Source organism: Zeugodacus cucurbitae, chromosome 6, assembly GCF_028554725.1.
Source record: "Zeugodacus cucurbitae isolate PBARC_wt_2022May chromosome 6, idZeuCucr1.2, whole genome shotgun sequence".
Lineage (NCBI taxonomy): Eukaryota > Metazoa > Arthropoda > Insecta > Diptera > Tephritidae > Zeugodacus > Zeugodacus cucurbitae.
The window spans coordinates 30,623,882-30,650,401 of record NC_071671.1 but is presented as its reverse complement, the minus strand read 5'-3'; the positions used below and the strand labels follow the sequence as shown (position 1 = coordinate 30,650,401).

General features: G+C 36.9%; 1 protein-coding gene and 1 non-coding gene across 13 annotated transcripts in view; one reads left to right on the top strand and one right to left on the bottom strand.

Moving 5' to 3' along the window:
• LOC105219329 (synaptic vesicle 2-related protein) overlaps positions 1-26,520 on the top strand; it is a 469,576-nt gene that overhangs the window by 226,485 nt on the left and 216,571 nt on the right. The gene's annotated exons all lie outside the window — the stretch shown is intronic.
• LOC114804956 (small nucleolar RNA U3) lies at positions 9,888-10,101 on the bottom strand. Its single transcript, XR_003753065.2, has one exon. It is a non-coding gene; the product is annotated as a small nucleolar RNA U3 (small nucleolar RNA).

The window sequence follows — 26,520 nt, the reverse complement described above, 5'->3', positions numbered from 1 at the left end:
TAACTTTTTTCAAATATTAGGTTTTTTACAATTACGATGGCCTTTATATTATACTAGCTGTGTCCGCGACTTCGTCTGCTTGGAATAGTGATTTTGGCCTTCGTCTTTATCTTCGTCCGCGTCAATTTCTGTTATCAAAGAACTTCTACGAAAATTATATTTTTTGTTTTATTTTCTGGTGGCAGAAGAACATAGTGATTTTCTCCGCAACCTGATCTTGACAACGCGACATATAATTGGCCATGTGAAAAGCAGTCTTGGCGTAAATCGATCCCCACGTGTTTAAATGTTTGCCCCTGCGATTTATTAATTGTAACGGCGAAAGGTAGCTTAAGGGGAAATTAAATTCTTTTAAAATTAAAAGGTATATCATTTGGGATCATCGGGATACGAGGTATAAGTACTGTTTAACCAACTACTGGACCAGTCAAAACGATTGCAACGATCACGTTATTGTGAAGAAATTTGACTTGAAGTCGGGTCCCGTTGCATAAATTAGGTGGTTTCCAATCACGGAAGCCCTCAAAGATAAATAATTTCCCCTGTTTTTTACACATTTACCACTGTTTATTCGCTCCTATTGGTCATCATAGCGTATATAGCCTATAGCCTTCCTCGATAAATGGACTATCCAACAGAAAAAGAATCATTCAATTTGAACCAGTAGTTTCGGAGATTAGCGCGTTCAAACAAACAAACAAACTCTTCAGCTTTTTAATATTAGTATAGATATCGGTTAATTAATGAGATCTTAGTGAAGTAGTAGTAGTTAGTGAAGTAATACTTTATTATTCTCTCACACTCACTTCGACCTGAAGCCAAAGATCTGTCATATTCCATATACTCAAACTCACTATTCAATAGTGAGAAGTGGAAATTATTCTTATCACGGCCACTCTAAAAAAAGCCCATTTCTCATCTTGAACCTGGGATTAATGAATTCTGATGGAGTGAACTCCAGCCTCAGTTATAATGAAAAGCATCGCACAATTATTCCCGAAAATTAAATTTATATCTTTATACTTATTATCGCTCAAACGAAATGGATTCGACAAAAATTTAATATTCTGCGACTAAAGGCATAAATTAAAAATTTTTCATATGTAAAACTTATACTATGCAACAGCTGAAATGCGCACACAGATCAATGCAGCTGCATTAATAAACCGATGGAAAAAATTCAAAATTCTTCATCACGAATTTACCCATGGATGGAAAGAAGGCCATATCCAAGATCTTCGTAAGTGACATCGATGTTAAAAGAACTAGAAGGAACCAGCATGTAAATTTGTTATCAAATACAATGACTGTGTACCTCCAACTGAATAGGGAATAAAGAAGTTTCATCGGGCATCTGATAGCCCAATAAGAATAGATACATAAACGCTAACCCACTCAATAATTCAATGACTCGTTAAATTTCCCAACACCGAAGAATCGATAATACATAACCAAAAATTCAAGTGCAATACTTAAATTAAATCGCTAGTTTTCTCATTTTATTCAAAATACAAATAAAATTGAACTACAATATATATATACAATGTACATTGCTTATGCTCTTTTGTACAGCGATATCATTCGCCACCACTCTTTCACATTCTCCCAACATATATAATACAAAAACATCCTGTGGGCCCTTATATTTATGTACTAAGAAGTCCAGTACAAATTAGTATATACCAATGTATTGGGATACATTTATATATTGAAAATAAACACACATTTTCACTATCAGCAAAAAGATGCGCTTAAAAGTATGCAATGTAATTAAAAGTTTCAACTATTGTCAAAGAACGTATATAAATATATGATTACATATCCATATGTAATACTTGCTTTAATAATTAAGTTTAACGAATGCGCAAAACATTCGAAGTGGCGTAATTTGAGCTTATTTTGTATGACACTCTTGATATTGTTTGCGTTATCAGATACTGCTAATATTATTTTATCAATTTATTTTGTTTTAGTTTTGCGCATAACAGGTTCTAAAATCAATTTAAATCTCTTAATTTTTGAAATCCTACCGTGTCATGCAGTTGGATCTCCATGATGAGCATCTGATTGTACTAAGGTTCACTGTTACTCTCTGCGCTGCCACTGTTCCTGGAAGCTCTACAGTTGGGTTTGCTTATGGTTTTTTAAATTGGAATTCGTCGTTTTATACGAAATTTTTTTTGGCAAATTTACATTTTGCATTAATTTCATTAATTGGGTAGAATTTGACACAATTCATTTCTTTTTTATTAGAAGCCATCTTCGGAATTTAATTTAATAAAAATATATATTTTATATAAATATATATATAAAAATTCCATGTGTTTTGATGAAATTTTGCACACGCCTGCAATTGGCGCAATTTTTTCTTCACCGTACTCACCTTGTGATTAATAACCGAAAGTGATTAATAACGAATCAAGTTTAATAAGTTTACAAACTCGGTTTATTTCACGGGTGATAAGGTATAAAAAAGGTAAGTATATAAAAAAGGTAAGTATATAAAAAGGTAAGTATAGAACGGGTAAGTATAAAAAACTCTATGTGTATTGCGAATAGATTGCGACCACGGACGGCAGGATGTGTCTTTGACGATGGTGTGATGCGTCCGCATGCATATTTGGCACCCATATGGAAGTACACTCCGGCGTGGAGTGGTAGTCGCCAAGCAATTCAGGCAGTGGCCATGTGCCTGGGCGACCTGTTGTCGTAGCGGCGGTAGCATCTTCTTGAAGATGCTGCAGTGTGGCAACCGGTGTGGGCGCCGGCAAAGTGGGCATCGGGTGCGCTGCGGACCTGCTGGCACCGGCGTTCGCGCGTGATGCACGGGCAACGGTTGGTGGCGCTATAGCCGCAGGGTTTCGAGGAGCTGGAGTGGGCCTGGGGCGTGTCACGTGGATAGTTGACCGAACGGCTGGCGTTGGTGTTGTTGGCATATCGCTATCCATATTTACCTGTCAAAATAGTATTAATATTATTTGCGTGTTGCAAATATTGATATGTTAGTTGGTGCTGCGTTATGTAGCATGCGTTGGCCGTCATATGGATCGACCATTTATAATTTGTTTTGATAGTTTCATTAATTATTCATGATTTATTGTACGGATTGATCGGTTTATTGTTTATTGTTTTCAGTTTAGGTTTTTATTTTATCGGCTGTCGGCAAAAAGCATAGTTTAACGAGCGGCCTAGTTAGTTTTCCGTTTTGCGTACGGAGATCAACTACGCAAATATGACCGTCGGAGCCGTGGTAAAGCTTCCCTATGCGGCCAAGCCGCAATTCGGTGGGGGGGAGACAATCATCATTAATTAAGACACAGTCTCCAAGCTTTGGAGCATTTTCTGGTGTCTTCCACCGGTACCTTCTGTGGAGGTCCTTTAAATAATCTTCTTTCCATCGAAGGCTGAAATCATGATGGAGGATTTTGATTCCTTCCCATCTATTTAATAAGGAAAGCGGCTCCACGCCTGGTTCAGGTGTGGCCAGAATGGGCGGTCCTTTAAGAAAATGTCCTTCCTGGTGTGAGGGCTGTAAAATCTGATGGATCTTGCGAGAGGGTAGCGAGAGGCCGTGAGTTGAGGACGGCTTCGATTCTTGTCAACAATGTCGTATATTCTTCATAATTAAATTTGTAAGTGCCAGCGAGCTTTTTGAAATGAGATTTGAAGCTTTTTACAGCTGCTTCCCATAAACCACCCATGTGTGGAGCGCTTGGGGGATAAACTGCCAATTGATGCCTTGGGGAGCATATTTTTGTACAATATCAGGTGAGACTTGTTTTATGAAATCCACAAACTGTTTTTCTGTGGCTCTTTGAGCCGCAATGAAAGTTTTACCATTGTCGCTCATGATTTTTGATGGAAAGCCACGTCTCCCGACAAAGCGAGCAAATGCCGCGAGAAAAGCCTCCTTCGTCAGATTGGTACAAATGTTCAAGGTGCACTGCTTTTGTCGTAAAGCAGACAAAAACGGCCACATAGCCTTTCATGAGAGTGGGAGACCTTAGCATAGACGCCTTTATTTGAAAAGGCCCAGCAAAGTCAACACCTGTAGTGGTGAAAGGCAGAGCGAAATTGCAGCGTTCAGGTGGAAGCAAATGCCGCGAGAAAAGCCTCCTTCGTCAGATTGGTACACAGTTCAAGGTGCACTGCTTTTGTCGTAAAGCAGACAAAAACGGCCACATAGCCTTTCATGAGAGTGGGAGACCTTAGCATAGACGCCTTTATTTGAAAAGGCCCAGCAAAGTCAACACCTGTAGTGGTGAAAGGCAGAGCGAAATTGCAGCGTTCAGGTGGAAGTGCTGCCATAATCTGCGTTCGCATTTTCTGCTTGTGCATAGTGCAGATCTTACACATGAAAATGCACTTCTTGATTTGGGGCTTAAGATGGGGAACATAGTACTCTTGGCGAACCATCTGTTGCATGAGGCGATGTTCGGCATGAAGCATGAGTATGTGGATGTAATTAATTAACAATGTGGCAAAAGGGGATTTCTCTGGTATAATTATGGGATGGCTTTCGTTATATGTAAGGCTTGAATTAGCAAGCCGATCATTCGCACGAAACAGACCTTTCGTGTCTAGAAATGGGTTTAATACTAAGAGTGAACTCCTTTTATCAATCGGCTTCGATTCACATAGTAATGATATGTCGTGACTGAAGTAGCGCGTTTGGGTTGATGTGATAAGAGCCTTTGCTTTTTGTAAGTCTTGGTGCGTCAGTGTATCGCATTGGCGGCAAGTTGCTCTTTTACCTTAAATTTCAGTAGCTCTTTAAATTTGAGCACATAGGCGACTACTCTGAGTGCTCGAGGGAACGATGAAAATCGTTTAAGGATGTCGGCATCATCCAGTGTAGTGTGATAAGTGGCGATTTTTCGACTTTCAGGGGCAATTATGTTGTGCATTAGCGATTGTGGCCAAGAATCGTGAGATTCTGTTAACCATCGGGGGCCATTCCACTAGAGAGTGGTGGTGGCGAGATGAAGCGGTTTGCGTCCTCTTGTACCTAGATCGGCAGGATTGTCAGCACTGGCTACGTGTCGCCAAGTGGCTGATCCTACCAGGTCCAGTATTTGAGACCTTCGATTAGAAATATATGTTTTCCACGCGTGTGGTGGTTTTTCTAACCAGGCCAGAACTATTTCAGAATCGGACCAGAGATATAATTTGTATTTGGCCATGTTTAAGTGGGTCTGCACCATGGAAGCTAATTTAGCTAGTAGCAGTGCGCCACAGAGTTCAAGTCGTGGTAGACATAGCGTTTTTAGAGGAGCAACTTTTGCTTTTGCCACCAGTAGGTGACTTGTAGTTACGGTATCGCTTTGGGTGCGCACATATATAGTGGCGCAATATGCCTTTTCAGAAGCGTCACAGAAGCCGTGTAGTTCGACCATGTATTCGGGGGAATATTGTACCCACCGTGGTATTTGTATCTGAGAAATGTCGTTCAGATTATTAGCAAACTGGGACCATTTTTCTAAGCGAAGAGGTTTCACTTGTTCGTCCAAATCGGTTCCGTCTAGCCATAATTCTTGAATCAGGATTATCGCTTGTATCATTATTGGCGATAGCCATCCTGCGGGGTCGAAAAGTTTTGCCACGGAGGATAGAATTTGTCGTTTTGTTATGGCGGATAATGCGGATATTGACTCTGTAGTGTATGAAAACTGGTCAGATATCGCATTCCATTGGATACCTAGTGATTTTGTTGTACTTTCCTTTTCGAATATGAGGAAATTAGTATCCAACAAATTGCCTTTGGTATATTTTTTAATATATTTGGGTGATTAGCTGTAATCTTTTTTAAGGGGAACCCTGCGGTGAAGCCTGTGGCTTCCAGACAGGATATCGTCCACATATGTTTGGTTTTTAACACTTGTGTTGCCAGAGGAAATTCTGACTTTGTGTCTTTTGCCAATTTGTGTAGTGTGCGAATGGCTAGGTATGCAGCACAGTTTACGCCAAAGGTAACTGTTTTTATTTAAAAAGGTAATTTAAAGTCGCGTAGTGGACTGTTAGGAGATTTTCGGAAAATAATTCGCTGAAATTCGACGTCCCCATTGAAAACGTATTTGTATATACGCCAATTTAATATGAGGAGCATTAAATCAGGTTGGAGTGTGGGTCCTGTGAATAGAATATCATTGAGGGAATTCCCCGAGCTGGTGGCCCTTGAGGCATTGAAAACAACTCTAACCTTTGTTGTTTTTTTGTCTGGTTTCACTACTGCATGATGTGGCAAGTAGAATGAGTGGTATTTGCCGTTAATGATTTTTTCGCATGGGCCTACTTCCTCCATGTGATCTAAATGGAGATATTCTTCTAAGACCCCATCATATTCTTTTTTTAGCTCACCTTTTCTAAGTAGGTTTTTTTCCATGCTTAGAAACTGTTGTATGGCAGAGGTGCGGGAGTGACCTAAGGCGAGTGTGTCAGGAAATTCTTGTTTTCGTGGTAGTCGTACGACGTACCGACCATTTTCTGATCTAGTAGTTGTAGCTTTGTAAAAGTCTTCACAATACTGATCTTCTGGTGTTGTAATCGATATGGGAGGGAGTTCTTCTAACTCCCAAAATTTCCTTAATTGTGTATTAAGGTATTCACTGGATATTTCTTCAACTTGAGTTGTCAAAGTGGTAACTGTTTCGGTAACTGGTCCACTTAGTATCCAACCGAATATAGTATTTTGTGCTAGGAGGGTGTTTGATATTTTTTCAACACCTTCTAGTATAATTTGTGGCATAAGGTCGCTGCCTAATAGAATATATATTGGAGCTGGGGTGTTGCAGTTGGGATCTGCTAGATTCAGATATGAAACCTTATCCAATTGCTTGCTCTTTATTTGGTAGCTAGGAAGCATGTTTGTAAGTTGCGATAAGACTATAGCTTCTGCTTGAATGCGCTTATCCGCTAGTGGTGAAATAAGGGTAATGGGACAGATTTTATTTGAGTTTTGGACTACTCTTTCGCCCATTCCCGAAATTTGGAAATTGGAATTTATTAGATTTTGAGCTTTTGCTAATATAAAGGATCTTTGAGCGACTTGGTCTACTAGTGCTCTTAGTTTGAATATATCACCTTTATGTTCAATAGTGATGACCGCAGTGGGCAAAAGAGTTTTGCTTTCATTTTCTGAATGAGGCGCTTGAATTTTTGCTGCTTTAGAGCAACATGGTTTTTCCTCACATATTTCGGGATTACCGATGTGGTTGTAGCGACTAACGCCGTGGTTTTATTAAACTTATTTTGCTTCATATTTTGAAAATTAGTAATGTGAACCAGTGAGTGGTGTCTTCGTTGACAATATACACAATTGAATTTGCTTTCACAGTCTTTTGTCATATGATAATTCGACAGACAGTTTATGCAAAGTCTGTGTTGACGGACAACATTGTTTCTATCTGAAACGGGTAATATTTTTAATCTCTCGCAAGATCTTAATTTATGACCTCCTTTACAGAGTTCACACAACGATTGCCGTTGATTATTTTGATTTGAAACGAATGTGTGGCTTTTATTGACATGTCTATTATATTGCATATTATTGCTGGCTTGAGGTTTAAATGAGGTATTACTCGACTCATTTTGATGACTTGATAGATTTATATTTTGGTTGCCCATTAGCTCAGCTATCTCGTACTGAGCAGCGAGGAATGTTTTCATTTGTTGCCATGTGGGCATTACTCTTCTATCGTCAAGTGATTGTTCCCATCGTAGTAACGCAGCCTGAGGGAGTTTTTCTGCACAAATAGTTACTATCATTATTCTACGGGGGAATTTTGTGTTTTTAACACTGACAGGCAATTAGTCACTGTCGAGTAAAATTTTTGAAATTCCTGGCTGGTTTCTTGTTTAATTTTTGGGTAATGTAATATATATGTAATATTTTTATGGGGTTTTCTATCATTACTCTTTTATTTTCATATCTTTGGACTAGTGCTTCCCAAGCCAGCTTCACAATTTAAATCGAATTGCTTGACGATAATGCCTGCTTCCCCATGTGTTTTGTACCTTAGTTGGAAAAGCTTTTGTGCTTCTGCAAGTCTAGGATGGTTTATGTAAAGGGCTGTGAACATGTCCTGGAAGGACGGCCATTGGTCATAACATCCAGTAAAAACTTCAGTATCACAAGTTGGTACATTTAGATACATGCCTTTATCTAGGTCTTCTTTTGTTGTTGTGACTACTCTGGGAGTGGGAGTAGTGGCGCTATTTGGCCTTAATACATTTAATTGTTAGCGTATCATTCCCTTTATTAGTTCGTTCTGAGCACGGCAATTATTTAATTTGGCTGTCGCCGAAGCTTTTATGTTTTCTGGGAGTTCAGCGTCGTCAGTATCAATTACTGTATCGTACGCTGCCAGAAGGCGTGCCCATAATTCGTGAACACTTTCGAGTTTCACCTTTAAAACCGATTCCGTGATGTCAGCAATAGGGGAAGCTTTAAATTTTGTGCAATAGTTTACAAAAGTATCACTTTCAGTGATGAATCTTGACAGTAAATGATCTTTTGATCTTTTTTGTTTTACACTCTGCTTTGAGCAGGTGTGCCTTGCTTGTCATCATCAGCCATTATTGGAATTTTAAAAAATTGAGTAGCGTTGGATTCTTTGGAATCTGTGCTCATTTGGAAAGTGTTAAATGTTGAAGTATATATTTCAGTGAAAACTGATATGGATAAAATGCCGAAAATTGTTTTTAGTAATAAGGTTTTTTCCCGATTAAATTAATAAAATGCGCGTAATTTTTATAATAGCGACAGGTTTTTATTTATTTAAGTTTTATTAAATTTTGTTGATTTGATTTATTTATTTTTTTTTTAGGGACTTATTTGAATATCCTCATATGCGCTCGTGTGGGAGGTAATTTTCAAGGACTTATTCGAATGTCCTCGTATGTGCTCATGTGAGAGGTCAATACTCTTTGTATATATATATATGTGTGCACGTTATATGCCTATTGTTTGCATGTAATATGCTTAATTGTTGTGAGTTGCAAACCTGCTTGTTTTTGGTTTTCCAAAATACAAGGGGTGTTGCTTAAAAGTTTTGCCAATGTGGACTTTGAATGTATATGTATAGGTATACAAGTACGTTATATATTTATAACGTTCGTATTATTTTCGCGTTCTTTTATAGTTACGTTGTTGTTTTCGCGACACGAATAAAATACTGGTATTTTACTGCTGCACTTAGCATATGGTATATGTAAGTATGTTATATAAATTTTTTGTATTGTAATGTGTACAATATTATGTTATATTAATTTGGTAAGTGGGTAGTATGTATGTTTGTAATTGTGTTTAAGATTTTATACTTTGCAGGTAATTTACGTCTGCGCTTAATATGATATATACGTATGTAAATATGCTGTATGTAAGTATGATGTCTTGTAATGTTGACAATATGATGTGGTATATAATAGTTTAAGTTATTGTAGGTGGGCATGTATGTATGTATGTTTATTATTATATTTTCTTTTGTTTCTGGTTTTTTCTCTCTTGATTTTTGATATGCCTTTTATTTATGTGCTTTATGCAATCCTACTTGGTGCTCAGAGAGACCGAAGGGGTATTGCTGGATAAATATTGCAAGTAGATACTTGAATTTTTTTTTTTAGTCGTAACTTTTCAACGGCTAACGCAGAGTATTTCAACCAAAAGTCACACAAAATAGTTGAGAATTCGCAGAAATGAAAGAAAAATAATGCGCAAGTTTACAAACATACATATGCGTACACATGTGAATCTGTCACCAAACAAAAATTTAAACATTCACCAGATTGTGAATTGCCCTACTGCACTTGATGACTGCATTATTATATATAGTATAATTATTTGTATAAAACCTTTTTTTATAAAACTTTGAAATTTATTCATTAAAATCACCACTCAGAAGTCGTTTTATCCGTTGTAACCGAGCGATCATCGAAGAAACATCATTTCTAATATGCAACAAGACAAAATTAGAAATGAAGTCCATAAACCTCACGCTGTCAGATAAAACAATATACCTTCTCATCGCGGGTGCTAATACTTTCGATTTGCAAAGAAAGTAAATGAAGACTGACTACAGAAATGATCCTGTAAAGTATAGTCTTAACTTTTCAACGGCCAACGCAGAGTATTTCAACGAAAAGTCACACAAAATAGTTGAGAATTCGCAGAAATGAAACAGAAACGAAAGAAAAATAATGCGCAAGCATACAATCATACATATGCGTACACATGTGAATATGTCACCAACCAAAAATTTAAACATTGTTCTACAAAAACAAGAATTGCTCAAATAGCATAAGCATGGAAAGTGCTTTAAGTTCTCTGCTTTACTCTCATTCACTCTCTCTCTCTCGCGTTAATTGTTCAACGCTATTCCCTCTCCACTGAAGCGTTAAACAATTATCGCAACCTTTTCCGAAGTCGTATAAGAAGTACAAGAATTACTCAAATAGCATAAGTTTGGCAAGTGCTTTAAGTTCTCTGCTTTACTCTCATTCACTCTCTCTCTCTCGCGTTAATTGTTCAACGCTATTCCCTCTCCACTGAAGCGTTAAACAATTATCGCAACCTTTTCCGAAGTCGTGTAAGAAGTATAACTTCAAATAACTTAAAAAAATGTAAGCTTCAAAATTCGGTAAAAATGATCTAGGTAAGGAAGGTCATATGTGGTTAATGTTTGGTAAATTGGCGTTTTCTCTCGCCGAAACTCTCTCAATGGGAATGTTTTGGTATACTTATCGCAAACCACTAAAGCTGATGGAAAACTTGGAAAGTAGTGTAAGTAGAGAAATGCTTCACTACAAAATAGACAATGGACTAACACTTCCCACTACCTCTTTGAACGCTTATTATTTTGACAACCTTATGTATTTTTATACTCTCGCAACAAAGGTTGCTAAGAGAGGTTGTTTGTAAGTCATAAAACTAAACGAGTTAGATAAACTCTCGCAACAAACGTTGCTAAGAGAGATTGTTTGTAAGTCATAAAACTAAACGAGTTAGATATAGGGTTAGATATATCAGAATGATCAGGGTGACGAGACGAGTCAAAATCCGAATGTCCGTCCGTCCGTCCGCCGTGCAAGGGATAACTTGAGTAAAAATTGAGATATCTTGACGAAACTTAGCACACATGTTCATTGGGACCGTGAGAGGGTTGCTTTCGAAAATGGACAAAATCGCACCAATTTGGTACAAAGGATCGTCCTAGTAAGGGCCATACTTCTGCAGTCGGTTCTCTTACGTACCCCACCACACACCATGAAAATAATTGAAATAGGATAATAACCACGCCCACCTCCCATCCAAAGGATAGGTTGAAAATTACTAAAACTGTGTTAACTCACTAATGAAAAACGTCAGAAACACTAAATTTTACAGGAGAACTAGTAGAACGAAGCTGCACTCAGATTTTTTTTAAATGGAAAATGGGTGTGGCATCAAAAACCATATCTCAGGAACTCCTCGACAGATTTCAATGAAATTCGGTATATAATATTTTCTTGACACCCTTGACTCGTGTGGTAAATGGATGAAATCGGTTCACAAACACTGTCGTGGTTCCCATATAACTCAATTTTGAATTTCATCTTATTCCTTCACTTTATAATATATACATAGCGGAATAAAACTTTACACAAATACTGTATATGATCTGTGGCATCACTTGTGAAAAAATGGTCGTAATCGTACTATAATTTTTCAATGCCTCTGATATCGAATACGAAGAACTCAGTGCCTTGGGGCAATTTTTCACCGAAAATATCGTTAAATCTCTCATATCTCAATTTAGTTCAGAGGAAATCCTTTTTTTTACACACTCTCTGTACCAGAAATGGTTAAAAACGGGTTATAACTTCCTCAAGCTAATCCTCCTATAGCTCCTTCCTCCTTCCTATAGCTAATTATATGAGTGAAATCGGAATTACCTCGGCCTATATACTATATATGATGATTTTCGTTTTTCTATTGGACTTTATGCCTAATATATGTACATACATAAATTCTGAGCATATTCAAATTTTCGCTGAGCATATTTCAATTTTTTTTCCCAGGTTGGCACTTTTCTATTAATTTTTATTGCTATGTATGTGTCATTTAGATAGTTTACGGCGTCATTAGGAACAAGTCAACCTTTTGTGTGCGTTGCGATTTTTACTATGGATAAAAATATTGAACAAAGAGTTTGTTTGCATGTCGTACTCTCATCACCAGATATGATGCGTTCGATGAACGTTGGATCGGAATTTACGCGTTCAAGCATGTCTTCAGAAACTCTACTGCGATTAACTTTTTGAAGAAAATTCAGATGTTTTGGCACCAATCGCGCTGCGACTTTCCGCACAGCGGTCTCATGACACATGTCCATTATTTGGGCTATCTCTCGAAAACTGTAATGAAGATTTTCGAGCCATTTCCTTTATTTTGTCGACGTTTTGTTCAGTTGAAGATGTCGAAGGCCGTCCTGAACGTGGCAAATCGTTCACTTCTTCTCGCCCATCTTTGAACGATTTATACCAATCGTAAATTTTAATTTTCGACATGGTTGAATCACCAAATGTTTTTTCAACATTTCCAACGGCACATGAAATTTCGTTTGAAACACAAAATTTCACACAAACTTTGTTCAATATTTTTATCCATATTAAAAATCGCAAAGCACACAAAAGGTTGACTTGTTCCTAATGACGCCGTAAACTATCTAAATGACACATACATAGCAATAAAAATTAATAGAAAAGTGCCAAAAAGTGAGAGGTTCCTAATGATGCCGTAAACAAACTAAATGACAGATAGCAATAAAAATTGACAAAATAGTGGCTGCAGCAGTTTTAAAATCGACAAAGTGTTGGTTGTGGGGTCTCCCTTTTTTTGGATTGGGCACTTAGATTCCAACCGTCGTGCATGTTTTCGTCCGACCATATTCTGCAAAGAAGCTGATGCATACACCTTATCAGTTCTTCAGGACTAGAACCAAAGCGAGGAAGAGGTCCTAAATCAAATATTACTCGTAGTTAAACAAAGAAAAAGCATTATCCATATTAAAGTATTAAAGCTCTAAATTATTTGAAATTGTTAAATTTATATGTCGTGTACGGTGTCCTAACATTGATACTGTCCAAAAGGTAACTGGCTTTTCAAAATATATCGTAGCGAACGATAACCGACTTTCAATATTCTTAATTCCGATTGATTTTAGATGAATCTCCAAGGACTTATAATTGCCATCGCAAGGACCTTTTTTTGAAACTGGGTCAACACAGATAGCTATAACTTTGGAAATTATAATTTTTTTTTTTCAAATTTTCGTTACTAAGTCAAAACATTGTATAATAATGCCATATTATTACTTTTGTAAAATAACATGATTTAATAGCAAAAAAAATTACTGAAATTCTTATTTTTTCGTGTCTCTAACTACCCCTAACCCCTTAACGGATAGCGGTGGCTTCTCCGCCCGACTAGATATCTTACACGTCCGGCAACTCGAAGGTTTTGCTACCAGCAAGCACGTTGTTTGCACGTTTTAAAATATAATAAATTGTTTGTCTACTTAAACAAAACATTAATGATAACAGAGCCACATCAAATTAGGTTCTTTTGCCAGGCATTTTAATTTTTCAACACACAACGGTTCGAATCACAATTTCGTCATTAACTTATAGCACAATAATAAAAAATAAATAGAAAAGAAATTGTAAAATTCATAGAACTGTACGCTTTGAACGTTCCATACGGTGAAATACTAAAGGTCCAAACCGAATGCTGGCTGGCTTTGCTTGCTTTGCTGTGGGAACTGTCAAAACTGAATAGAACTATACTACAGCACATGAAAAGAGAGCAAATGCAACTTTGCTTCAAGCGCTTGAAGTTTCAAATAGCTCTATGCTCTATTTGCCAGCGCTTCTGGGGCTTTTGACATTTGATATTGTAACTAGAGTTACCAGTTTGGGCGAAATGTACCAATTTATGTAATTTTTTTGATGCTACATTGACACGCAAATATTTATCACATATGTGTTTGCCAGTACAAATAGTTAAAATGTAGAATATTTAAAATATTTGATATATTTATGTAGAAATTTACAAAGAGTTTATAATAATATAACATTTAACATGAAACTATTACCAAGTTTTGATGGACTTTTTGATTTACAAAAAATTAAGTGTGTGGCAACAGTGATTGTGACATTATTTTGAAAGCGTTCAAAGCACTCATTTGGTCATACAAGCATTCAAAGTACGCAAAGTCAACGAAAGCAAGTAAAGCCAGCCAGCATTGGGTCTGGACCTTAATTCTACAGTTTGCTTTGGTTTTGTTTGACTTGTGCCAAAACACTTTCTTGACACATTAAATATCGATTGTTTTTGAATTTTGGTGTTTAAAATGTACTATTTTTGCTGAATTTTTTATAAAATTTTTTTCTTTTAAATATTCCATATAACTATATATAAAAAATTTAAAAAATCGTATCAGAATATGGCATTTACTTGCAAATAAAAATTGTAATACGATAACTTTCTCTTGTGAAAACACTTTCTTCACATACTGTATTTATTTTTGCTGTCCTCTACTTAATTTTTTACCATGAGAATACCAAGATCTTTATGGATATCTTTATCCCGCAGGTACCGTGGGGAGCATGTGATTTTTCTAATCATTCTTTGATTGAAATCTCGGAATAATATCGATGTTAGTTGCACAGGTCGTACCCCACAGTTGATTTCCATACATCCAAATCGGCTTTATCACCGCGTTATATAACAGAACTTTGTTGTCTCGGCTAAGTTTTGAATTTTTGATTAAAAGCCAATTAGCCATAAATTTGCTGCTCCTATCTTCATGCAGGTTATTTTACTCGATATGATTTTTCTCCACGTGAGCCTTCTATCTAAGTGAATAACAAGTTATGTTACTTCATTCGCTTGGTTCATTTTAACTGCTGGGCATGTGTTTGGTCTTAGGGAAAATGTAGCATGATTGCACTTTTGCTCAGTCAGTTGGCTAGCCATTCATCGACAAAAATCAAATACTCTTCTAACATTCTTGATGCTGTAATTAGGCATTTGTTTCGACTGACTAAGGCTGTGTCATCCGCAAAAATTGAAGTCAAAATATTATTAGCTGTTGGAAATAAGCTGTATATATAATAAGATATATCGAGTCGGGCCTAAAACACTGACCTGTGGTGCACCAGCCCTTCTCTGTCGTACGTCAGATATGAAATCTCCTACTTTAACTATAAATTATATATTTTTTAAATAAGACTCCAGTATTTTACGCAATTATAGAGGTGGTATGTTTTTAATCTTATATAAAATGGCTTCATGCCACACCTTATCAAATGCCTGAGCTACGTCTAGAAATATAGCTGAACAGTACTCTATATGTTCAAATACTTTTCTTATTTCGTTAGTTATTCTATTTGCTTGCTTTATCGTGCTATGTTTTGCCGAATTGGTGTGTTGGTATTACATTATTTTAGTGGAGGAACGGATACATCTTTGATAGTACCACCTTTTCAAATATTTTATAACGGCAGGGTAGAAGACTGAATGGTCTGTACGAAGACGGATGTGTTAAGCCTTTCTCAGGTTTAAATGTCATAATAATCTGCGACTTTTTCCATGAAATTGGATAGTATCCGAAACTGAGAATTGCGTTAAAGGGCAAGGAGAGCACTGTTTAAGCAATATTTGGTAATTCAATTATTTGTGGAGTAATATTATTGTGTTCTTATGACTTTTTGGATTAAGTCCGTTTATGTATTTATACCCGAGACACACATGTAGTAACAATACTATTGTTCGTACGAATACCAGTTGTGTGTCACCAGATACCAGCACTTTACTATGTGAGCAATGTAGTATTTTGCTGGTAACAATATCAGCATTTTTTTGTGGTATTTCACTAAACACAGCTGAAAATAGGTTTTAAACCTAGGAGAGAGCTCATAAACAAAAGCTTTTCAAAATATTTTCTCAAACAGACTTTTCAAAATTAAAGGAAAATAAGAAATTTTTCAGAATTTATTTTTTTCAAAAACGCCAAGGCAATGTACCGCTTTGGTTTGTTACACGATTCGGAGAAATAATTTAACGACTTCTGAGTTTTGTGGAGAAAATACGTGTTTTTGTATTACTTTGCAATAATAAATCTTACTTTCTCCATTTCAGAATGTTTATTGTTTACAATTTTTTGAAATATCGAATGTATATGAAACAAATACTAGTATTTGGGTTAACTACAAATCGATATGTTTCAATGTACGTAGTAAACACAATACCATAATACTTGTATCATGGTATTGTTACTACATGTGTGTCTCGCGTATTAGAGGTATGTTTTTCAATAAATAAAAGAGTTAAATATCCGTAAATTACAGTTTAATAAATTGCATTATTAAATTATATGTTAAAAAATAAAAACCGTAACAGAACAATTCAAATGTTGCCTTAAAAGAAGTACTGTGCGTTAATAAATTTTTATACTCTCGCAACAAAGTTGCTAGCCACAAAGTTTCTAAGAGAATATGTATAATAGTGTTGTTCACATAACGGTTGTTTGTAACACACAAAACAACAAGTTAAATATAGAGTTATATACACCAAAGTGATCACGTGAATAGTGGAGTTCAAATCTGGATGTCTGTCTGTCCGTTCGTCCGTTCATCTGTGAAAGCTTTAACTTGAATAAAAATTAAGATATCTTGATGAAATTTGGTACATGTGTTTCTTGACACCATAGGGCGTCCCCAAATAAGTTTTATGTACATGTCTCGTAAACTACTAAAGCTACATATATCAACCAAACTCTCTAGTATCATTTCTTTTAGGTATTACCTTATACAGTCTAAAAATGGAGGAAATCGGCTTATAACCTGGGCATCCCATACATAGGTTATGTTGAAAACTACTAAAAATTCTTTAATTCAGTAAGGAAAAGCACTAGAAACCTTAAATTTCGTTATAAAGAAGGTACAGAAGGGCTGCATTGGTATAGAAAATTTTCATTAGGTGTTGCTCCGCCCACTTAGGGTCAAAACTACACCTCCGATGACCAATTTCAATGAAATTCGGTTTATAATATTTTCCTTGCATCCCAATGATTTGTTGTGAAAATAGTCCAAATCACTTCACAACCACACCTACTTCCTATATACCAGAACTTTGAAGTCCATCTGAATCGTTTACTTTACAATATATAAATTGTAATAAAGCTGCTCTGCTCTGAGCCTTTTTGTGCCACTTAAATTGCTGCATAATAGAATAGCCACTCACTCCTTCCTTGGATAATTCAATATTTTCTTGTACACATTTATTTTGTTTTTTTTATAGTTTTATTTTTAATTCTATTTTTACCACGATTTTATTTGATTTTTAAATCTTTCGATATATCTTTTCTTCATGCTGTTCGTTAAACCGAGTACTAACAAATCGCCGATGTTCGTTATTTAAGGTACTCAATGTATATAATTTGCTTGTTCGTTATAAGTGGTTTTCGTTAAAACGAATATTCGTTATTTCGGAAAACGACTGTATTTACGGATGGCTCGAAAATGGAGGAAGGACTATGCGCGGGGATATACTACCCGGAGTTAGGTGTAAGACAGCCCTTCAAACTATCGGATCACTTCACTATTTTTCAGGCGGAGGTATTTGCAATTGGAAAAGCCGCTGAGCTATCCTTAAATGCACCACCAGGTTACTCTAAAGTCAACATATACATACGTAGACAGTCAGGCGACAATCAAGGCAATATCCTGTTTCTGCACATCGGCAAAAAGCGTATAGCAGTAGAGGATGTCTATACAAATAAGTGACTCCAATTCTACTGGGCGCCAGGCCGCAGGGGCATAGAGGGTAACGAGGTAGTAGACGAGATTGCCAAGAGAGGCGTAAAACTGTCATCTGAAAACGTGATCGACGTAGCCAAAGCCATGCACAGGAACTTGGTAAGGAAGTTCAAAGCTCGCTGGAAGGTTGCAAAACTGCAAAAGTCATGGTAGATCAGTAATACACGAAGTTATTACTGACGCTCGATAGAAGGAAATGTAGGAACATGGTCGGCATACACACCAGTGTTGCCAATCGAGAAAATCTTTATGTACCAAAATGCCTTCCAAATCTCCTTTCAAACTACCAATTTACTTTTCATCAAAACATGGCGTTTTATTTAACTTCATTTTTGGAAATACATGTTCATACAAAAAACAATCAAAAAAGTTAGGTACATTTATGTACATTGTATGTATATTTCAAACATTTTAATTAATAACAAATAATATATAATTGATGTCAAATAAATTCATTTCAAACATTTTATTTGTGAACAAAAGAAAAAACATATACCGGTACAAATTTAATGTGTTGAAATAAAGTTTGAGACAAGAAAAGACCATAAGGCCATATAAGTGATTAAATTTAACACCAATTAAACACACACCAACATAAATCAATAAAACAAAGCTTTTTCATACCATTTTTAATGCTACCAACAGTACTTCAAAATGTTTCTATTAATTATTATATGTATCTATAAATATTTACTAAGTAAGTTCCTTCGAGTTATGTATTATCTTATCGGGATCGCAGTCCACGAAATCTTTTAAATTTTGTAATAAAGATTGAATTTCTATTATTATTTGGCGTTATAATATTTAAAAGCTGCAAATCTTCGTGGTAAAAATCAGATCTCGATTTTATTTAGTCTAAAAGCTCAATACAAAATTTAAGAACTTTAGTTTTATTTTCACTTATTTCATGGATAGGATCATGTGTAGAAGTTCACGCAAGTGTGGAAAGTTTTTGATTGTCATTCACTTGGGAGTTGCCAGAAACGATTCTTCTCCACATGGTTCAAGCAGCTCACGACTTCCGGTTTTAGACCAAGTATCCTCTGGGTAGCCATCAAACAGCCGTTTGAAGGCGAGCTAAAGTGAGAAGGCGAACCCGATTCTGCGGTTGTAGGGTTTGGGACCCACCACATAAATTCTAAGCACCAATGAAAAATCGACGAAAGCCTCGGATGAGAAACCACCCTTTAAATGACGACCCCTGCAAACGTTTTAAGGATAATGATTTAAGGGCATCCATTTGGAATGTCCGAACCCTTAATTGGGAAGGTACCTCTGACCAGCTGGTTGATGTCCTCATACGACTCAAGGCTGACATCACCGCCATCCAAGAAGTGCGATGGACGGGACAAGGACGGAAGAAGGTGGGTCCTTATGACATCTACTACAGCGGCCATATAAAGGAGCGCAAATTTGGTGTTGGATTTGTGTGGGAGAGAGACTCCGTCGCAGAGTCCTGGCATTCACCCCGGTGGATGAACGTCTTGCCACAATCCGCATCAAAGCGAGGTTCTTCAACATATCGCTGATTTGCGCCCACGCCCCGACGGAAGAGAAGGACGATGTGACCAAAGATGCTTTCTATGAGCGCCTAGAACGCACCTATGAGCGCTGCCCCCGCCACGATGTAAAAGACGTGCTTGGCGATTTTAACGCCAGGGTGGGTAAAAAAGGTCTCTTTGGCACAACAGCCGGAAAATTCAGCCTCCATGACGAAACATCGCCAAACGGCCTGAGGCTGATCGACTTCGCTGGGGCCCGAAATATGGTCGTCTGTAGTACCAGATTCCAGCATAAGAAAATACATCAAGCTACTTGGCTGTCTCCTGATCGAAACACGCGGAACAATTCGATCACGTTGTGATAGACGGAAGACATGTCTCCTGTGTTTTAGACGTGCATACGCTCCGAGGACCAAATATAGACTCGGACCATTATCTGGTCGCAGCGAAGATACGCACCCGCCTCTGTGCAGCAAAGAACGCCCGTCAACAAACACAAGGAAGGTTCGACGTCGAAAAGCTGCAATCGCAACAGACAGCCACGAAATACTCTACTCGACTTGCACTCCTGCTCTCTGAGAGCGCTCATCAGCATTTCGGTAGAAGGGTACTGTGTAACGGCATCTTAAACTCACTGCGTATCGCTGCAGCCGAAACAATTGGTTTTCGGCAACGACAAAAAACAAGCTGGTACGATGAGGATTGCCGTCTCGCAGCGGAGAGAAAACAGACTGCCTACCTCGCAACATTGCAATCGACCACAACACGTGCGGGATGGGATAGATACCGAGAGCTTAAGAGGGAAGCGAGACGCATCTGCAGATAAAAAAAGAAAGAGGCCGAAATGCGTGAGCACGACGAGCTTGAGAAGCTGGCAGACAGAGGTAATGCTAGAAAATTGTATGGAAAAATAAAGCGACTTAACGAAGGTTTCAAGACCGGAGCATCCTCATGTAGAGACCAAGGTGGTAATCTGGTAACCGATGAACACTTCTCCGACCTGCTGAATGGCAGTGAGAGTACAACACCAGGAGATGGCGAACCCGATCCCACAATCGATGACGATGGAACAGATGTTCCATTACCCGACCATGAAGAAATCTGAATAGCAATTACCCGCTTGAAGAACAACAATGCAGCGGGGACCGATAGATAACTGGCAGAGCTATTCAAATATGGCGTCGAAGAACTGATAAGGTGCATGCATCAGCTTCTTTGCAGAATATGGTCGGAAGAAAGCATGCCTGACGATTGGAATCTCAGTGTGCTCTGCCCAATCCACAAAAAGGGAGATCCCACAATCTGCGCCAATTACCGTGGGATCAGCCTCCTAAATATCGCATACAAGGTTCTATCGAGCGTACTGTGTGAAAGACTAAAGCCCACCGTCAACGAACTGATTGGACCTTATCAGTGTGGCTTTAGACCTGGAAAATCGACAACTGACCAGATATTCACCATGCGCCAAATCTTGGAGAAGACCCGTGAAAAGAGGATCGACACACACCATCTCTTTGTCGATTTTAAAGCTGCTTTCGACAGCACGAAAAGGAGCTGCCTTTACGCCGCGATGTCTGAATTTGGTATCCCCGCAAAACTAATACGGCTGTGTAAGTTGACGTTGAGCAACACCAAAAGCTCCGTCATGATTGGGAAGGACCTCTCCGAGCCTTTCGATACCAAACGAGGTGGCTCACTATCGTGCGACTTCTTTAACCTGATGCTGGAAAAAATTATAAGAGAGATATTGATATCATCGGAAGCAACAACCGCGCCGTTTGTTCTGCTTTTTTCCCGCATGGATAAGGAGGCATTCGCTTCTTGGCTCCCACGTCACTGTTGACAGTCATAACTTCGAGGTTGTAGATAATTTCGTATACCTGGGAACCAGCATCAACAACACGAACAATGTCAGCCTCGAAATCCAGCGCAGAATAACTCTTGCCAACAGGTGCTACTTTGGACTGAGTAGGCAATTGAACAGTAAAGTCCTCTCTCGACGAATCAAAATCAAACTCTACAAGTCGCTTTTCATTCCCGTCCTGCTTTACGGTGCAGAAGCTTGGACGATGTCAACATCAGATGAGACGACACTAGGAGTTTTCGAGAGGAAAATTTTGCGCAAGATTTATTGTCCTCAGAACGTTGGCAACGGCGAATACCGCAGACGATGGAACGATGGGCGGTACGGGTTATACGACGACATTGACATAGTTCAGCGAATAAAAAGACAGCGGTTACGCTGGCTAGGTCATGTTGTCCGAATGGACGAAAACACTCCAGCCCTGAAAGTGTTCGATGCAGTACCCGCCGGAGGAAGCCGAGGAAGGGGAAGGCCTCCACTCCGTTGGAGGGACCAGGTGGAGAGCGACCTGGTTACACTTAGGTGGCGCACTATCGTCGATACGGCTATAACCGGCTAAACGGTTGCAACGCCAATCACATACAGACATTTCATTATCGCTAGTTTTACTTTTAACATATTCTTCACAGTTCGTTCCAAAAAATATTTTTGATATAAGAATATGATTTTTTTAGATTTTTATAATTAATAAATATATTGTTGAAAAATTTGTTGTCAATGAAATTACTTAAAATAAGAAGAACGTTAAAAACAAAAAATATCATTTTTGAGTTGATAGTGTTTGCTAAATATCGGATCGAATTCCATTGACTTCAAGATAATTTTAAATAAAATATAATCTCACACTTTCCCATTATTCAACAACTCTCAACAAAAATTACATCTTCTAAACTAAGCCATCTTCTTTGGGAAATAGCAAGAATTTTGGGGGTTTTATTGAACAGTATTCCTGAAATTATTGTAAAGCAAGAAATTATGCAATTTATGCGAACTAATTTAAAGATTAGCATTCATCATACACAGATGTATATGATAAAAAAAATGTTGCCTAGCAAAACCTTTAACATAGTAACCAAACTACGAAAAGCAAATGAAACTAACAATTTTGATCCGATCGGACCAAGGAAGCGAAGAAGAGAGCACGCTCTCCGCCATAGGCACTCTCATATACGAGTTATCCTCGCTCACGCATGTCCAAAAACCAAGGCACATAAATCAGCATATGAGAAACATCATAGACAAGATTTCGCAATTACAAAAACAAGCAATAACAGAAATCAGAGAGTCGGCAATTTTCCCGATCGTCCAGGCGAAAAGAGGTCGCCATACGCTCATTGATGAACCAATGACGGAGGAGCAGACCCAACAACAAAACAAACGATCATGTATCAATTCGCCAAAAACCCGAGCAAGAACAAATTCAGAGTTGACGATCTCGACAATCCAGATCTTAAGGAAGTCCTACGGAGATCCCCAAACAGCGCTCATTAAACTCCCTTTTGAGGCAGCTAGACAGCTTCTCCTGAACAAAACGTTGAGGTAACATGAAGTTTTTACAACTTAACGCAAACCACAGTCAAGCGGAACATGACCTGTTAAAACAGTCGGTTGCCGAAAAGCAAATCGATGTGGTCCTATTAAGCGAACTATATAAAATTGTACAAGACGTAACCTTGATAAGCGACACACGAAATAATGTGGTTATATGGAAATGTAACCCTAACTTCCCACAATTGGAATCACCCTTCTCTTCCGATGGATTTGTTCACACAACTGTTAATAATACTAATATATATATCAATAATGAAGAATATAAGCGCTTTATCGACAACCTAGTGGCCGATGCTCGATGCAAAACAAAAGTAGTAATAGCTGGCGATTTTATTGTCTTGGCTATCGAATGGGGATGCAAGAAACCCAATAGCAGAGGAAAGACCTTACAAGAAGCCTTTGCCTCTCTGGATCTTGAGCTTTTAAATGCAGGCAATCAATGCATATTTAACAAAGTCCTAGTCTCAAGTCTTGTTCGTAGATCTCAATGGGAAATTGGTGATCATTACACCTTTAGCGATCACTATGCCATTATATTCGAGATAAATATTACACACGCAAGACACTGCTTACCGACCCTGAAAAGAAGTACCTGACGACCTAAAACATTCGACCCAGACCTCTTTGAAGAAGTCTGTAGACCCACTTCTCTTTGCGACAATTTGTTGTCGGCTAACAAATCTGCTTTATGAGCTGTATGTAGGCGCTGCAATGTCCAAGCAATTCAGACGTAATCACCACTCTCTGGTGTATTTCTACAACGAGACTATTGTGAAAATACATAAAGAATGCCAGCAAGCATGGCGCTTATACCAAAGTTCACGAGGTACCTCAGATTATACGACTCTTAGAACTTTAAGAACAAAAGAAAATCCTTAAAACAGTCGATTAAGAAAAGTAAGCAGGAGGGTTTCCTTAAAAAAAACATTAATTATGCATTTTCTCAGGTGTTTATAGTTCACCTTATGGTAAATTGAATATCGACAAATATAACCATACTAGCTGACCCGGCGAACTTCGCCCCGCCCAATTTTTATTTGAAATAGTTAAAACGCTTTTTGAACTCTGTTCATTGCTTATTTGTCTGACCATAACATAACATAACTTTATTTATTTCACGGATTGTATGTGATTTTTTCTTAAATTTAGAATATTGGAAGTCATAGATTCGTATAACTTTACCACAAATAATATAAACTTCAAACAACGAATTTTCATTTAATGTTTTTAGCAAGTGGCAGCTTTTGTTATGACAGCCTAAATCCATGAACATTTAAAAAGAAATATAGCGCCATCTACTGTTACATAGCGTACTTAGCGCCACCAACTGGTGGATAGCTCTTTGCTAATAATAAACAAATAATTTGCAATAAATAAATAATGCGACTATAAGGAGAGTTATAAACTATCCTATCTTTCAAGTTGGACCAAACTGCACACAGTGTTAAAAATTTCATTAAAATCGGTTCAGTAGTTTAGGAGTCCATCGAAATCAAACAATATGACACTTGATTTTTATATATTAAGATATCACAATGTTAGAATATTTTCAGATTTATGTTTAGTTCACTTTCTTATAAATTGAATATCGGCAAATAGAACAATGTAGAACATTTATTTGTACACATTAATTTTGCATTTTATCAGATTTATGTTCAAAGTTCACTTTTTTGTGAATTAGAAACCTAAAGAACATTCATTCATACTCATTTGTCTGCCAACCCTGGAGCGAAGTGGTGTGAATTAAAGTGTAATAGAAATAATCTCATTCAAATTAGAAAAAATTAAAATAAAGTAGAAAGCAATATATTTAAAAAATAGAACCATATACCAAAATTATAAAAATCAATACCTTTACATCTATCAAGTTTTATCTATAAAGTTTACTTTCTTTTAAATTGTACATTAACAATATGACAAATTAACTGAAAAACATTAATTATGCATTTTCTCAGATTTGTGTTTAAATTACACTTTCCTGCTAATTGAATATCGACCAATAGAAGCATATATAATTTTTTTTTAAATCAATACCTTTACATTTGTTCGGATTTGTCTTTAAAGCTCACTTTCTTTTAAATTGTACATTGACAAATTGACTGAAATTAATTATGCATTTTCTCGAGTTTGTGTTTAGAGTTCACCTTCTTTTAAATTGAATATCGACAAATAGAACTATATATCACAAATTATGCATTTTCTCAGATTTGTGTTTAAATTTAAATTTCCTTACAAAACACATTTATTAAAATCAATACCTTTACGTCGTTCAATATTTATCTTTAAAGTTCACTTTATTTTAAATTGTACATTCGCACAATGACCAAAAAACATTAGTTATGCATCTTCTCAGATTTGCGTTTAAATTTGACTTTCTTTGTTATTGAATATCGACAAATAGAACCATATTATTTATACATTTATTAAAATCAATACTTTAACATTTTTCTCAGGTTTGTGTCTACAGTTCACCTTCATGTAAATTGAATATCGGCAAATAGAACCACATATCACATTTATTAAAATAGATACCTTTAAATCTATCAATATTTATCTGTAAAGTTCACTTTCTTTTAAATTGTACATTCACAAAATGATAAATTAACCGAAAAACATTAATTACACAAGTCCATAAAAAAAAAATCGATGAAAGGTTCCTTTGACCAAAGTATTATATGTATTTTGGGCCGCTGAAACCGAATCTGAAGTCCGTTTTGCTCCATCACGTCAGGATTTCCTAACCTCAAAATACATGTCCAATTTTACTTGACAGAAAAAAAATTAAAAATATTAACAGATTTAGGTTAATTTTGGAATAAAGAGGGTTTGAGGGGAAAGCTTAGTATCTGTGAGTTTTTAAGTTTGGTCAACAAAAAGGCTGATTCGTTTGTATTTATTTATTTAGTAGTAGCGAGTTTTTTTAGTTTCAAATGATCTTCGTAGTGCTTTTCTTTTATGTGGATTTGAAGTCTCTCTTTTTAGTGACCAACAGTAGTCTGCTAACATGTGGTCATTCCATACCCCCTGATATCTCTTTTCCATCTCTTGTAAATCCTGGTGGAATCTCTCGCCCTGCTCTTCACTAAAGTCACCCAAATTTTCAGGAAAATATTCGACGTGTGAATGAAGAAAGTGCAGTTTTAGATTCATTAGGCATCCCAATTTTTCATAATTCTTTAACATTTTCTTGACAATATTTGCGTAATTAGGATCTTTTGTATTTCCCAAAAATTTTTGTGTTACTTCTCTGAAACTTTGCCAGGCTTCTTTTTCCACCGTAGTCATTCTTTTTTCAAATTCAGTATCCTTCAAAAGCTCTCTTATCTGTGGACCATTCAAAACGCCTTCTTTTATTTTTGCTTCTGACAATTTGGGAAACTTTTCGAAGAGGTACATATAAGCTTTGCTTTGCGCATTTCTTATTGCTTTAATAAATTGTTTTACAATACACTGTTTTACATGGAGTGGTGGTACTAAGACTTTACGTGTTGGAATTAGACTCTCCTTTATAACATTTTTAGAGCCTGGAATTAATTTTTGCCTTAATGGCCAATCCTTTTGCACATAATGCTTATCACGCGCTCGACTGTCCCACTCACATAAAAAGCATGGGTATTTTGTAAAACCACTTTGTTGACCAAGTAAAATTGTTATTATCTTCAAATCACCACACAATTGCCACTGATGTTTATTATATTGCAGTTTTTCTAGTAAGAAATGGAGGTTGTAGTATTCCTCATTTAACAC